The sequence below is a fragment of the Prunus avium genome, chromosome 3 (genome assembly GCF_965620075.1).
Source record: "Prunus avium chromosome 3, drPruAviu1.hap1.1, whole genome shotgun sequence".
Classification (NCBI taxonomy): domain Eukaryota; kingdom Viridiplantae; phylum Streptophyta; class Magnoliopsida; order Rosales; family Rosaceae; genus Prunus; species Prunus avium.
This window is the reverse complement of record NC_142286.1, coordinates 28811414-28825131: the sequence shown is the minus strand read 5'-3', so window position 1 is coordinate 28825131 and position 13718 is coordinate 28811414. Positions and strand designations below refer to the sequence as shown.

General features: G+C 30.8%; 1 long non-coding RNA gene and 2 pseudogenes across 1 annotated transcript; all 3 read right to left on the bottom strand.

The window, feature by feature from the left end:
- Window positions 1-5274: 5274 nt before the first annotated feature.
- LOC148295894 (uncharacterized) lies at window positions 5275-7286 on the bottom strand (annotated as a pseudogene).
- Window positions 7287-7479: 193 nt separating this feature from the next.
- On the bottom strand, window positions 7480-8532 carry LOC148295893 (uncharacterized; annotated as a pseudogene).
- An 837-nt stretch (window positions 8533-9369) lies between these two features.
- LOC148295892 (uncharacterized) lies at window positions 9370-11558 on the bottom strand. Its single transcript, XR_015834465.1, has 4 exons — window positions 11440-11558; window positions 11249-11323; window positions 10049-10114; window positions 9370-9476 (listed from the first exon to the last, which is right to left on the bottom strand). It is a non-coding gene; the product is annotated as an uncharacterized LOC148295892 (long non-coding RNA).
- Window positions 11559-13718: the final 2160 nt, after the last annotated feature.

The following is a 13718-nucleotide window of genomic DNA, read 5'->3' as shown; positions in this document are numbered from 1 at the left end:
CATTTAAGTTAGTCCCCTCTTTCACCAAACATGGGTTGCAAGTGCTATTTAGCATAGTCCAGTCCAATGAGGCATACCAAACACAGCCTAAGTGTTAGACTGGACTAGCTTGAATTGGCTTGGACTTTAAGGGCTCGTTTGGTACACAAGACTGTCTTGGCATGGACTATGCTTAGGGGCTATCTTGGCTTGGCTTGGTCTAAGTTGGATAACACTTATCCTGCGTTTGGTGTACGCTTGGACTAGGACTAGATTTTTTTTAGTTTTTCAAAACTATCTATGTATATGTATATATGTATAAATAAATATATTATGTATGTGTACACATGTATTTTATAATATATGTGACATTTATGTGTATATACATGTATATATGTATATTATAAATAATATAAACATATGTATGTATATATATATATGTACACATACATGTATATACATGTATATATATTATATTATAAAATACATATATATATATATATATATATACATACATTATACATATATAATATATGTGTATATAGGTGTATATATGTATATTATAATATATACATGGGTATAATACATACATATATATATGTATTTTATAATATATATACATATGTATTTTATAATATATATATATATATATATATATATATATATACATGTATATATGTATATTACAATATATATAATACATATATAATGTATATGTGTATATGTATACTATAATACATACATGGGTATAATATATATACACATATATGTATATATACGTATATATATATATATGTATTGTAATATATAATATATATTACATATATACATGTATGCTATTATTATAATATTAATATGTATATGTGTATATGGGTATATTATAATAATAATATACATGTATATATGTATATGTATATTATATATGTATATATGTGTATGCATATATATACACATATATGTACATATATACATATATTATAAATTTATGTCTATATACATGTATATATGTACATTATAGTATATGTGTAAGTAAGTTTAATAATAATAATATATGTTATTAATTTTACAATATAATATATGCATTTTATACATTGGTGAGCATTGGGACTAGCTAATCCTCCCCTTCCACATGGGATTACTAGTCCCCTCCTAAGGAGGTGTTTTTGGTGGGCCCGGTATTAGCAATCCCATCTAAGACTATGATTAGATCAAACAAACATGGTACTAAATTTAGTCCAAGCCAGTCCAAGCCAATCCCGAGTACCAAACGAGCCCTAAGTCTTATTAGTTGTTGCGCTCGGATCAGGTGAGAATAGCTATATGCGAATATTACGTGCGAACTTGTATCTAGACCGTTGAATAAACTTGGACAATTGAGATTAAAAGATGGTTTTAAAGTGTTTCACATAGAAACATGTCAAATAAAACCCATATATCTAACTAAGACCCCGTCCTCTCCAACTTCTCTATCAAGACCCCACTAGAACAACTATTTTTTCTCAAACAAACAAGAGACTCTGAATTAGGAGTTAATCAACACCCACCAACCCCATCCCACCATCATCCTTTTGTTTCTTCTCCCCCAACCCACCCTCCTTTTTCTATCTCCCTCTTTCTCTTTTCCTATTCAACATCCACTCAACCCAAGTTCCAAATCTGAATTTTTTTTTTTTAAGCATACTGATTTTACAAAAAAAAATTGGATTTGAGATGGTTGTGGGATTCTTAGGAGAGATATGAGAGGTGAGGAGTGGAGGATAAGATTTGGGTTGGGTTTTGGGTGGGTGTTGGGTAGGTCTAGGTATGGTTTTTGGTGGGAAGGGGTGGACCAGGTGGGGCGGTGATGGCTGGGAGGGGGATGGGGAGGGCATTAGGTCTAGATCGATGCCCTTTGTTTTGATTTTACTTGCTGGAATGATTTATATAGCATTGGCTGCTCAACTCCATTTTTGCGTTTTTCTGATATGGATTTCTTGGATTTTGGTATCTTATTTTTTATTTTGGGTTGTTGATTTGTTGATTTATATGCCGTCCAATAATTTAGGTTGTTGATATCTTATTCTGTAATTTGGGCTGCATCTCTATGTCACTACCTATTTGATGCCCTTAGTCTGTTGTAGACAATCTACTTATCTTCAACTTTTTCTGATTTAAAGTTGAAGATAATCTACACCCAATTTGGTTTAAATTTCAGGAACATGAGAAACCATCTCTTACGTGATAAACTTTTTTGTATCTTGGAATATCATGCTTGTTGCATATTTTGAGCTGTATATGGGGATAATGGGTCATTTATGTATCATCATGTATATCATGCTTTTTTGTATCATGGCATCAATGAGTATCATGCTTGTTGCATATTACAGGTTGTCTATGGGGATAATATTAATAGGTCATTTATGTATCATCATGGTTATGGTTATGCACCCTACAACACATGCAACATCTCTGTTAAATCACTATGGTTATTTGAATTTTTGGTAAGTCAAAATTATATTTTAAATATCAATACATGTAGAAAATATCATAATGAGTTTGTAGAATTTTTTGGGGTATTTTTATGCTTTTTAATAAATTTATTACAATTTTTGGAAGTTAAAGCATTTAAAAATAGTAATAAATGGAAGAGAATGACAAGTGGTAGTACCTGAATGGTGTATCGTCAGTACTTCATATGTGTGTCATTCTCGCATAGCGCCATGTGTCATTAGAGTTTTATAAATACACAACAAATTGAATAAAAAATCAGCAAAATACAAAGAAAATTTCTACAAACTCCTTGCAACATTATCTTCAACTATGAAGCATGAAAGTTCAAATTTGAGTTTGGGAAATTTGAAGTAATAATTGGAGGAAGAGTTGTAGTGATAAAGGGTAACGATCTTTACCCTTGGTGTTATACAAACTTGACTTTGAGAAATTATTTAATTTTTTTATAAGTCAAAATTATATTTTAAATCTCAAAACATGTAGAAAATATCACATGGAGTTCGTAGGATTTTTTTGGGTAATTTTCTATTTTTTAAATAAATGTATTATGATTTTTGAAAGTTAAAGCATTTAAAAATAGTAATAAATGGAAGAGAATGACAAGTGGCAGCACTCGACTGGTGCATCATCAGTACTTCAGACGTGTGTCATTCTCACTTAGCGCCACGTGTCATTAGAGTTTCATTTTGTATGTATGTATCTTAATAAATACACAAAAAATGATTAAAAAATCATAAAATTTCTACAAACTCCTTGCGACATTATCTTCGATATGAAGCATGAAAGTTCAAATTTGAGGTTGGGAAATTTGAAGTAATAATTGGAGGAAGAGTTGTAGTGATAAAGGGTAATAATCTTTACACTTAGTGTTATACAAACTTGACTTTGAGAAATTATTTGATTTTTTTATAAGTCAAAATTATATTTTAAATCTCAAAACATGTAGAAAATGTCACAAGGAGTTCGTATGATTTTTTGGGGTATTTTTATGCTTTTTAATAAATTTATTATGATTTTTGAAAGTTAAAGCATTAAAATTATAATAAATTGAAGAGAATGACAAGTGGCAGCACCTAACTGGTGCATTGTAAGTACTTTAGACGTGTGTCATTCTCGCGTAGCGCCACATGTCATTAGAGTTTCATTTTGTGTGTATTTATCTTAATAAATACATAAAAAATGATTAAAAAATCAGAAAAATACACAAAAAAATTCAACAAACTCCTTGCGATATTATCTTCGACTAGGAAGCGTGAAAGTTCAAATTTGAGTTTGGAAAATTTGAAGTAATAATTGGAGGAAGAGTTCTAGTGATGAAGCGTAATGTTCTTTACACTTGGTGTTACACAAACTTGACTTTGAAAAATTATTTATTTTTTTATAAATCAAAATTAAATTCTAAATTTCAAAACATGTAGAAAATGTCACAAGGAGTTCGTTAGGATTTTTTGGCTTATTTTTCTGCTTTTTAATAAATTTATTATGATTTTTGGAATTTAAAGCATTAAAAAAGGTAATAAATTGAAAAGAATGACAAGTGGCAGCACCTGACAGGTGCATCGTTAGTACTTCAGATGTGTTTCATTCTCATATAGCGCCACATGTCATTAGAGTTTCATTTTGTGTGTATTTATCTTAATAAATACACAAAAAATGAATAAAAAATAAAAAAATACATCAGAAATTTCTACAAACTCCTTTCGACATTATCTTTGACTATGAAGTGTGAAAGTTTAAATTTGAGTTCAGAAAATTTGAAGCAATAATTGGAGGAAGAGTTGTAGTGATAATGGGTAATGATCCTTACACTTGGTGTTATACAAACTTGACTTTGATAAATTAGTTGATTTTTTTATAAGTCAAAATTATATTTTAAATCTCAAAACAAGTAGAAAATGTCACAAGGAGTTTGTATGATTTTTTGGGGTATTTTTCTGCTTTTTAATACATTTATTATGATTTTTGAAAGTTAAAGCATTAAAAAAATAGTAATAAATGGAAGAGAATGACAAGTGGCAGGATCTAAATAGTGCATTGTCAGTTCTTCAAACATGTGTCATTCTCGCGTAGCGCCATTATTTAAAAAATCAGGAAATACACTGAAATTTTTTACAAATTCTTTGCGACATTATCTTCTACTATGAAGCATAAAATTTCAATTTTGAGTTTGGGAAATTTGAAGTCATAATGAGAGGAAGAGTTGTAGTGATGAAGAATAATGATCCTTACACTTGGTGTTATACAAACTTTATTATGAAAAATTATTTGATTTTTTTATAAGTCAAAATTATATTTTAAATTTCAAAACATGTAGAAAATGTCACAAGGAGTTTGTAGGATTTTTTGGGGTTATTTTTATGCTTTTTTATTGAATTTATTATGAATTTTGGAACTTAAAGCATTAACAAGTAGTAATAAATGGAAGAGAATGACAAGTGGCGGCACTTGACTGGTGCATCGTCTGTACTTCAGACATGTGTCATTCTCGTGTTGCGCCACATGTCATTAGAGCTTCATTTTGTGTGTATTTATCTTAAGAAATACATAAAAAAATCATAAAAATACGCTAAAAATTTCTACAAACTCCTTGCGACATTATCTTCGACTATGAAGCGTGAATTAATAATTGGATGTTTAGTCGAGCAAGATGAGTTCCTTTTTTTATTTGACATGTTGAGCAATTGTTAATAGTTAAAAGGATCTTAAATCTAGAGTAAGCTGTTCTACCACCTGGTAATAATAATGATTCTATTCCTGATGAAGCAACAACCAAAACAATTTTTCCTTGAGATCTAATTTTACTTATTATTGTATGCCACAAAAAAGTTTTTCTTGTTCCTCCATGACAATAAACAAAAAAGAAGCCTGGCATTTTTTCATTCACAGCGTTGATGACACAATCATATACATCTCTCTGACCTTTGTTGAGTTGTGGTAGTAAAACTGAATGTTCTTTTTCCAAATTATGATAATCATAACTCAATTCTTCTCTCAACAACTTGTTTCTAAGTTCTGACATTTTATATTCATCAGGCATAGAGAGATGGTGATCTTTTAAAGATCTGGATGATACATTAAAAAGTTGTTCTAATTCAAATAAAAGAGAATTTTTTAATTCAAATTCTGGCAAAATTAGATTTGGCATTGAAAAAGTTTTTCGTAGTTTGTACAAAATGTCATCACACATATTTTGCCAAGAAGTGTCAAAAAGAAGTTGCGGATTCCTTACATCGCAAAATAAAATGACCGTAACAAACAATTGCCTTAATTCAGAACATGAGGCAGTGTTCACAGCATTTGCTAAAACTTCAATCCACTCTTTATCATCTTCTAACAAACCTAGGGACTTGCATGTAGCTGGTACGATGGTTGTATAATGTCGTTAACAGTTTTTATGTCATCAAAATGAAAGGCTCCTTTTTGCAAATTTAAAAGCATCCTCAAATAATATAATTTGCCAGATGCAGGATGCACATGAGCTATTCTACCTATGGATTCCTTTTTTTCTTCTTCTAGGTTTCCACATCTTACTGCGAGAATCCCACACAAATTTTGACGGTAATTCTACATAAGTTAGAGTTCGCGCTTCTTTAAAAGTTTTATTGGCTTCAAACCAACTTGTTAACATTGAATGTTTAATACCCTTTTGATTAACAATTGACTGAAGCGATCGATCACAATTGAAAACAACATTTTATTCTAAAGGTAGATGTATTGGCAATCGTTCAACAGTAGGTTTTCTAGAATGAATAGGATATTGAAACAGCCTCCAAATAGCTTCGTATGAAGAGATGTATCTATAATTAAGGTAGGCTAGTATCTCATCATGTTGGTTCTCTTGAAAAACTACTCTAGCTCTATCTGAACCTTTGTTTATATATTTGAAAAGATATTTTATGAGCATCGATTGACAACATGATTCAACATTTATATGAGCGTTATATCTTAGTAATAATTCAGAATTGTAAGGCACTACAAAGTTGTTATCAATCTGTATTCCATTTTTAAGCACAAATTTTGTTGCATCATCACGACGCTTATACATAGGAAACATTTATAGTTTTGCTTCAACCAAATCAATATGTGAGAATGTGGCAATCCTCTTTTTTGAAATTCGATTGTACAAACTTCTGTTGTTGATCAAACAAGAAAACCAAAAAAATACTTGATCAACTTGATCATGTTAAAAAATGATAGAAATTGAGTACAACATAAATTGTGAGTTTTTAAAATTTACCTGCCTCAGTTTCTCCAAAAGATTTTCCTGATTTGATATAACTGATCATATCATCAAGTTTTATTTTGAACACTCTTGAAACTACATCATGTCTATCCTCTGGCTTGTATGCAAGTTTTTTTTATATCAAACTCTCTTACAATTTCAGGCTACTTGGCATTGCAAGTAAAAGTTTTTAACAAATCAGAATGTCCATACTGCCTGCAAATTGCCATAGCATCTTGATAATTATTAAGCATATATCTAGCACTTCCAGTATAGGAGCTAGGAAATATGACTCTTTGGCCTATGTTATTGGCATTATTATCTCCTATTGAAATTGCATCATAAATGCCTTTATAAACCTCATTTCTAAAAAAAAAATTATTTTTCCTAATGTAATCCAATGGATCATCTTCAAGTGTTGCATAAGCGTCCACTAAAAATTGTTGGAACAATCTTCCGCCTTTTAATAGTGTGACCAATTGAAGCGCTCTCTCTTGAATCTGATAAGCTATAAAGGCTCTCATAGGAATTCTTCCTCTTTTAGATTCGCGACCTTTATAACTATTGTTCCATTTTAAATCAGGTGTGTACCCATCTTCGCCATAAGGAAAAACAATAGGATATTGCAAAGACATGAATTTCGGATTTAATTTTGTGATGCGTTTTAACCCTCCATCTTTAAGCTCTATAACAATATCTCTATTTGAATCAAAAAGCCCTATATTTTCCACAATCAAACCATCAATTTCATCACATGTTGTATGTTCATATTGTTTACTATCATTTGGCTACCTACTTAACAATGTGATTTTCAAAGGAGTGAGGAAACCTTGTTCAAATTTATCTCTGACTGTTCTAAAAAGTTTAACCAGTTCATTTGATTCATCAAACATTTTAATCAAACCCTGCACAATGTTTTAATCAAGCTTTTCATTCTTTTGATTACAATTAACTACATCAAGGCGATTCATTACCTCATTATGGGTGTCATTTATGTAAAGCTAGGCAAATTTTGGACATTCACCCTCAAGAGGCAGTAAAGAGCTCATTAAATAATGAACTTGACCACTAATTTTAAAAATATAAGGGCTTGATCCATTGTTAATTGACTGATCAACTTTGGCTCCCATTGAAGTAAATGCAAACATAGAATTATACACCCGAATGTTCTCTCTGAACAACACACTTTTTTGGCCTTGATTTGGATTGAGTAAACTTTCTAAAAATAGGGGTGTTGGTTTTGGAATTGAAAGTTTGATATTTCCTTGTTGGCAATAAAGAGTAAAAAAAGGCTCATTGTTTTTCGATTTTTGTTTAATAGATTCTTTTAACCAAAAAAGTGCACCACAATAAATGCACTTATAATTCTTCTCTCCCAAATCCACATATCCTTTAATAGTTCCTATAGAGAAAAGAAATGTGGAATGAAGAGAATAGAAGACATAAACAGAGGTTATCAACAATAGAAAATACATTTCAAATTTAAGAGAAAAAATTCAAGTAAAAAAGAGAACCTACTTTGCCTGTTTCTTTGAAAGAAGGCCTGACCTCCACTGATTTGATCAGAATGGGCAAATTCAATCTCATATGCAGTTGTTTGAACTGCGTTCATATTTCCGTATGATATATTTTCAAAGCATTGTTGTCTTTTGTTTTGGGCTTCAGGAATTACTAGTAACAGTGCCCGCGCGATGCTACGGGTTTTGAAATCGTGTGAAATGTGTATAAAGTTGTGAAAATATGCAGGAAAAATGGTACTATTTATATAAACATGGAGATCTAAATAATGGTATCATGTTTAGTTTAGCAAGCTTAAGTTACAACAAATAAACTAATAACATGTTTTATGCGTTGCTCGTTAGGTGAAAATATTGAGCATATTTTAATAAATCAAGCAGTTATAAAAACATCAAAATATGAGCAACTTTTAGTTGCTCATTGTTCAAAAGAGTTTGGACAGGTGTTATACATATAGTACTGGGTAGTGAAAGGGGATCTAGGTCTTGCTAGCTCTGCTGTACAGGTGGTTTTCGTTTTTTCTCATCTGTAGACGTTTTGAATATGTTGTCATAAATTTGGAAAATGGTAGGTGTTAGTGTATATAAATGGAAAAATTTCAGTAAGGGCAATAACTATTATGACATAATTAAGTTTTAAAAAATAGAACATGATGAACAACAGTACATCAAACATTCTATTAATTTGATGGACAAAAGTATAAACTCAATCTATTGAACCAATTGAAAACAAATTTTGAACAATTGTGACAATTATTAAATAGGTATAAGAGAATCAAACCAAAACACTTGGGCTTGAACAGAATCAAATGAAAGGGGTGTTGATTTTGTTGCCATAAATTTGGTCAATGGTATGTGGTAGTAGACAAATGAGAAAATTTTGGTGAAGACAATGGCTATTATTATAGAATTAAGGCCAACATAAACTGCACAAACTAAAATTTAAATAACCTACAAACACTTAATGACCTATAAATAGAAATAAGATAACCTAATGGAGAAATTAGCTATAAAAGTATTAATAATCTATAAACAGGCTATAGAAGTATAATAAAGGCAAAAATAACAGGCTATATGTTATAGTTTTTGTTCATTACATTAAAAACATCTAATAAGAATTGTGAATCTTACAATGCACACAATATCCAATAACCAATTAGCCACAGTTGATATGCATGACCTCTTTAAAAGACGAATAGAAAACTGACCTGTTGCCTAGCAGCAATGGGAAGAGCTGTCAAACAGTCCAAAAAGCAGTTACACAGCACCTATAAAAAAAATGCAAAAACCAAAAAATGAAATCAAGCAACAATCAAAAGAGCGAACAATAAAAACATATAGATTCTGTTTGTGATGACAATGGTCTAAAAGCACATGACTTACGATAATTAATTATTTTCAAAAGGAAATGAAGAAAAAAAGGAGCTACTAATATACATAAATAAGATAATCGTCTATAAGCATATGACTTGCGATAATTAATGGTTTTCAAAACAAAACTAAGAAATCAAGGAGCTACTAATGGTCAAAGAATCACTGATGACCATAACTCAGCCACCCTTTTTTTCTCTTTTTCCCTATTTTTCTCAAAACACTCATCATACTCATCTATCTATAAACAACTTGTCATTAATTCAAAACTTACAGCAGAACCATGGAAATTAATTCCAATCAACTCTATGCCCACAACCTAATTTTGTGAAAATAATTTAATAATTAATTCTGTCAAGAAGCAATGCTATTCTCTATTTACAGAAACAAAACAATAAATTCAGTCAATAAGCAATCCCATGCTTCATTCACTTAAGCAAAAATAATTAATTCCAACCAAGAAACTTACCTCTCACTTAACAGAACCGGAAAAATAAAAACCCGAACAGGGCTATCCAAAGGAGCAAAACACTACCTACAAAAACTCAAAAGAAGACACATTAAAAAAGAAGAAGAGAAAAAGAAAGATAGTCAGAAAAATTGAAGAAGCAAACCCAACAAAAACCTGCACAGACACAAACGAAGGAAAGAGGAAGAAGCCAAACAAAGCTTCAAAACCAAAGGACTACTCTTCAACAATTTGCAGATAGCACTGAATTGCATTTATATATATATATATATATATATATAAAGATTGGACAATGAGGACAGCCAGCTGAGAACATTGGAATTGCCCCTTCCCAAAAGATTGCAGTCACTTTTATGGGCAGTCACTTTTGGGATCAATAGAAGAAGGTGATTGATCCTTTACATCCTTGAATTGATAATATTTTAAGATTTTTCAAACGATAAAGGTTGGAGGGTGGTTTTGATATAGCAGTTCTGCTCACATCGAGCTTCTCCAAACACTCTAACACTTTACTACAAAGAAAACCATATTCAAGAAAATTTAATAATTAACTTTTTAGAAACAAGACAAAAGAAAAACAGAGCATGAAAGATGTGTATGTGTGGTATGAAAGTTTTAAAAAAAAGACAACAAAAAAAAAAAAAACCCCCCAGGAATCCAATGAAAGTAGCAGATCAATTGAAATATTAGAAAGTGATTCTTAAGTTCTAATTTTTGTAAACTAAACAATAGCTAATGCATATGGATCCTCAGTTGAAAACAAAACTAATGATAAAATTCAGAATAAAAACAACAACAAAAATGTGCATATCAAATTACAACCTTGTAATCCAGAGGCTTTCTTTACCTGTACAAAAACTCTACAAACTAAACGGAAAAAAAAACAAACAAACAAAAAAAGCCAGGATTCCCATGCTGGGAGTTCTTAGGTACCCAATTGTCAAAACACTCAAAGGATTCACCAACATGCTCAGATACTGTAAACATCTAAACCTATAATCACAACAACAAATCAACAACCTATTACAGCAGCAAAATCATTCGAAATTGGCATGCTTACTTTCCCACAACAACAATATTAACTAAAATAGATCATCACAGCAGCAAAATCAATTTGGGCAAGGAATCAAAGGATTCAACAGCATGCTCAGAAACCCATTACCAAGCCATTATTCTGTTAAAAAATTGAGGGATGCAAACCTGAAGAGAAACAATGGAAGAACTCGCATATCGAAAAATCTCTCAAACGAACTTTGGACAGAGGATGAAAGATGGCTGAACCAACGAAGAACAAATGAGATGAGATGAAGAATTAGAGAACACGACTATGATCTCCGAGGCCTTGAAATTACCCATGTCTGAGAATTGGAGAATAAGTTATGCAGGCTTACCTTGAAAGTACCCATGTCTGAGAATTGGAGAAGACGACTATGATCTCTGAGGCTCCCTCTCTCTCACTTCTCTTCGATGAAGCGGCTTTTTCTTTTTCTTTTTTGGTAAGAGATGAAGCGGCTTTGGCTTCTCCAAAAAGAAGCGATCAGGCAAAAGGGTTATGTCGCTGTGCATGAGGGCAAAAAGGTCATTGTACTGTTCATTAGTCAACATAATTAAGGATTCAACCAGTTAAGTAGGGGCACAAACGACAATTTACTATTCAAATGAATAGTCTAAGAACAGTAACTTTTATTCAGTTTTAGTATATATATAATTTTGATGGCTGATCATAGATTTTTTTTCATATTGATGGTTATTTTCATTGTTTGTGTGACATGCATTTTGAGTAGGAAATTCTATACCAATTGAAGTGCTAGCACCACACTCTTGTTGTATGGCCAAACTTTGTTGGTTAAACTAGGACTTTTAGATAGCATATGAGTTTGACCATTGTTTTTATAACTTGGGCTATAAACTTTTTTCTCTTAATGGCAATGCTCATGATCAGCACAATAAACATTTTCATTAGAGATTTCTATACCATTTAAAATGGCCGAACTATGAGCTTTCTGCATGATCCAATTTCATTTGGTATTTCTAGTCCTTTTGTGCATCATGCACAAAAATTTAAAAACCCAAGCAATAGACTGAAAACAGGAAAGGAAATAAAACATGCATAAATAAACTTTTAAATTATCAATCACACTTAAACTATAATTAAGCAAAGCAAATGCACAGTGATATTGACAGAACCACAAAAATAAGAATTTTTAAATGCTGTAATATTTGATAATCAATAAGCTACAACAACTATGCATAGTCTTTTAAAAAATGAATGAAATACTAACCTATAGTCAAAGAAGTTATCAAGCACTTTCAAAAACAGCAACACAAAATTAGGATTACAACAACTATCTAAAATACGAAGATATAAAAACAAAATTAGATCAAATCAACACAGAACAACAAAAAATCTGAATATTAAACAAATTAAAACATGAAAAATATGATGATATGAAGCGAAGACTGGTTTTTTTTCTTCTTCAAATTGCTTCAAAGGAGAATCACATCTTAATTGGTTGAAAAGTAACCAATAGCACAAAAAGAAAACTGAATAATCACATCACAACTCATTTCAAAATCCATATGCATGTAAGGCAGTGTAGACCAATGTTAAATGTTCAGTAAAAAATAAATTCCATAAAACAAAACGTCGACCAAACCCTATATAATTAGTAAAGCCAATGTGATGAATTTATTTCTGTAAATTAGTTTAATGACCCAAAGACATTCTAGATTTTGGACAACTTGGTAATCCCTAATTAGAGCATTAAAGCCACATGTGCTACATCTTTGATAGTGTTTTGATATGTATGGCCACCTTTTTAACAAAAATCCTATCCTCATTGCTAAAAATTGATGATCTTTTCCCAGTTTAAAGTTATTTCCACCATGAATTTAAAAAATTATTTTTATTAAAAAAGAGGTTTTTTCACTAACTATATTGGAATGGAAATGTTACACTGTGTACTTAAAAACTGTTAGATGCTGCATTTGAAATAAAGAGTATACAATTATTGATTATAATATCATGCTTTTTAATAATGTGTTCTTTAATTTGAATAACTTTGATGCATAATAATCAAGCATCATCTAGCTGATTTGCATGGGTTCCTACTAAAAGTTAATGCATATATTATGTGATCTGCAGGGGATGCTTTGATATCAAACTTGCATACCAATAATTCATCATTAAGAAATTAAGTATATATATATATATATATATATATATATATATGGCTAAATGATCAACACAAATGGAGAATTGATGCCATTGGCTAAGGCAAAACGGAAAACAATAAATTTCTGCTAATTTCTTTCAACCAAGAAACTCACATCTTGCTTAGTAATGAAATTTTCAAAATTAATATCAACAGTCTAACAGTTCCCATTTTCTGAATATAAATCTTCTTTTGTCTAATGGTGACCTCCGCTACATCCTTTTTTTTACCTTCAACGTTACCAATCTTCTTCCTTATCGTTGTAAAAAAAAATGCATTTGCCACCAGTTTCGATGTTTCACTTAGTATCACATCATGCAATTGATTTTTTTTCATGTCTCATCAACTCAATAGCAAGTCGCATTCGCTCTACATTATAGTCGTTCTGCAACCAATAAAAAGAAATATTCATCGTTTCATTACGTATAAAATATTTTTACCCAAAAAATAGCATA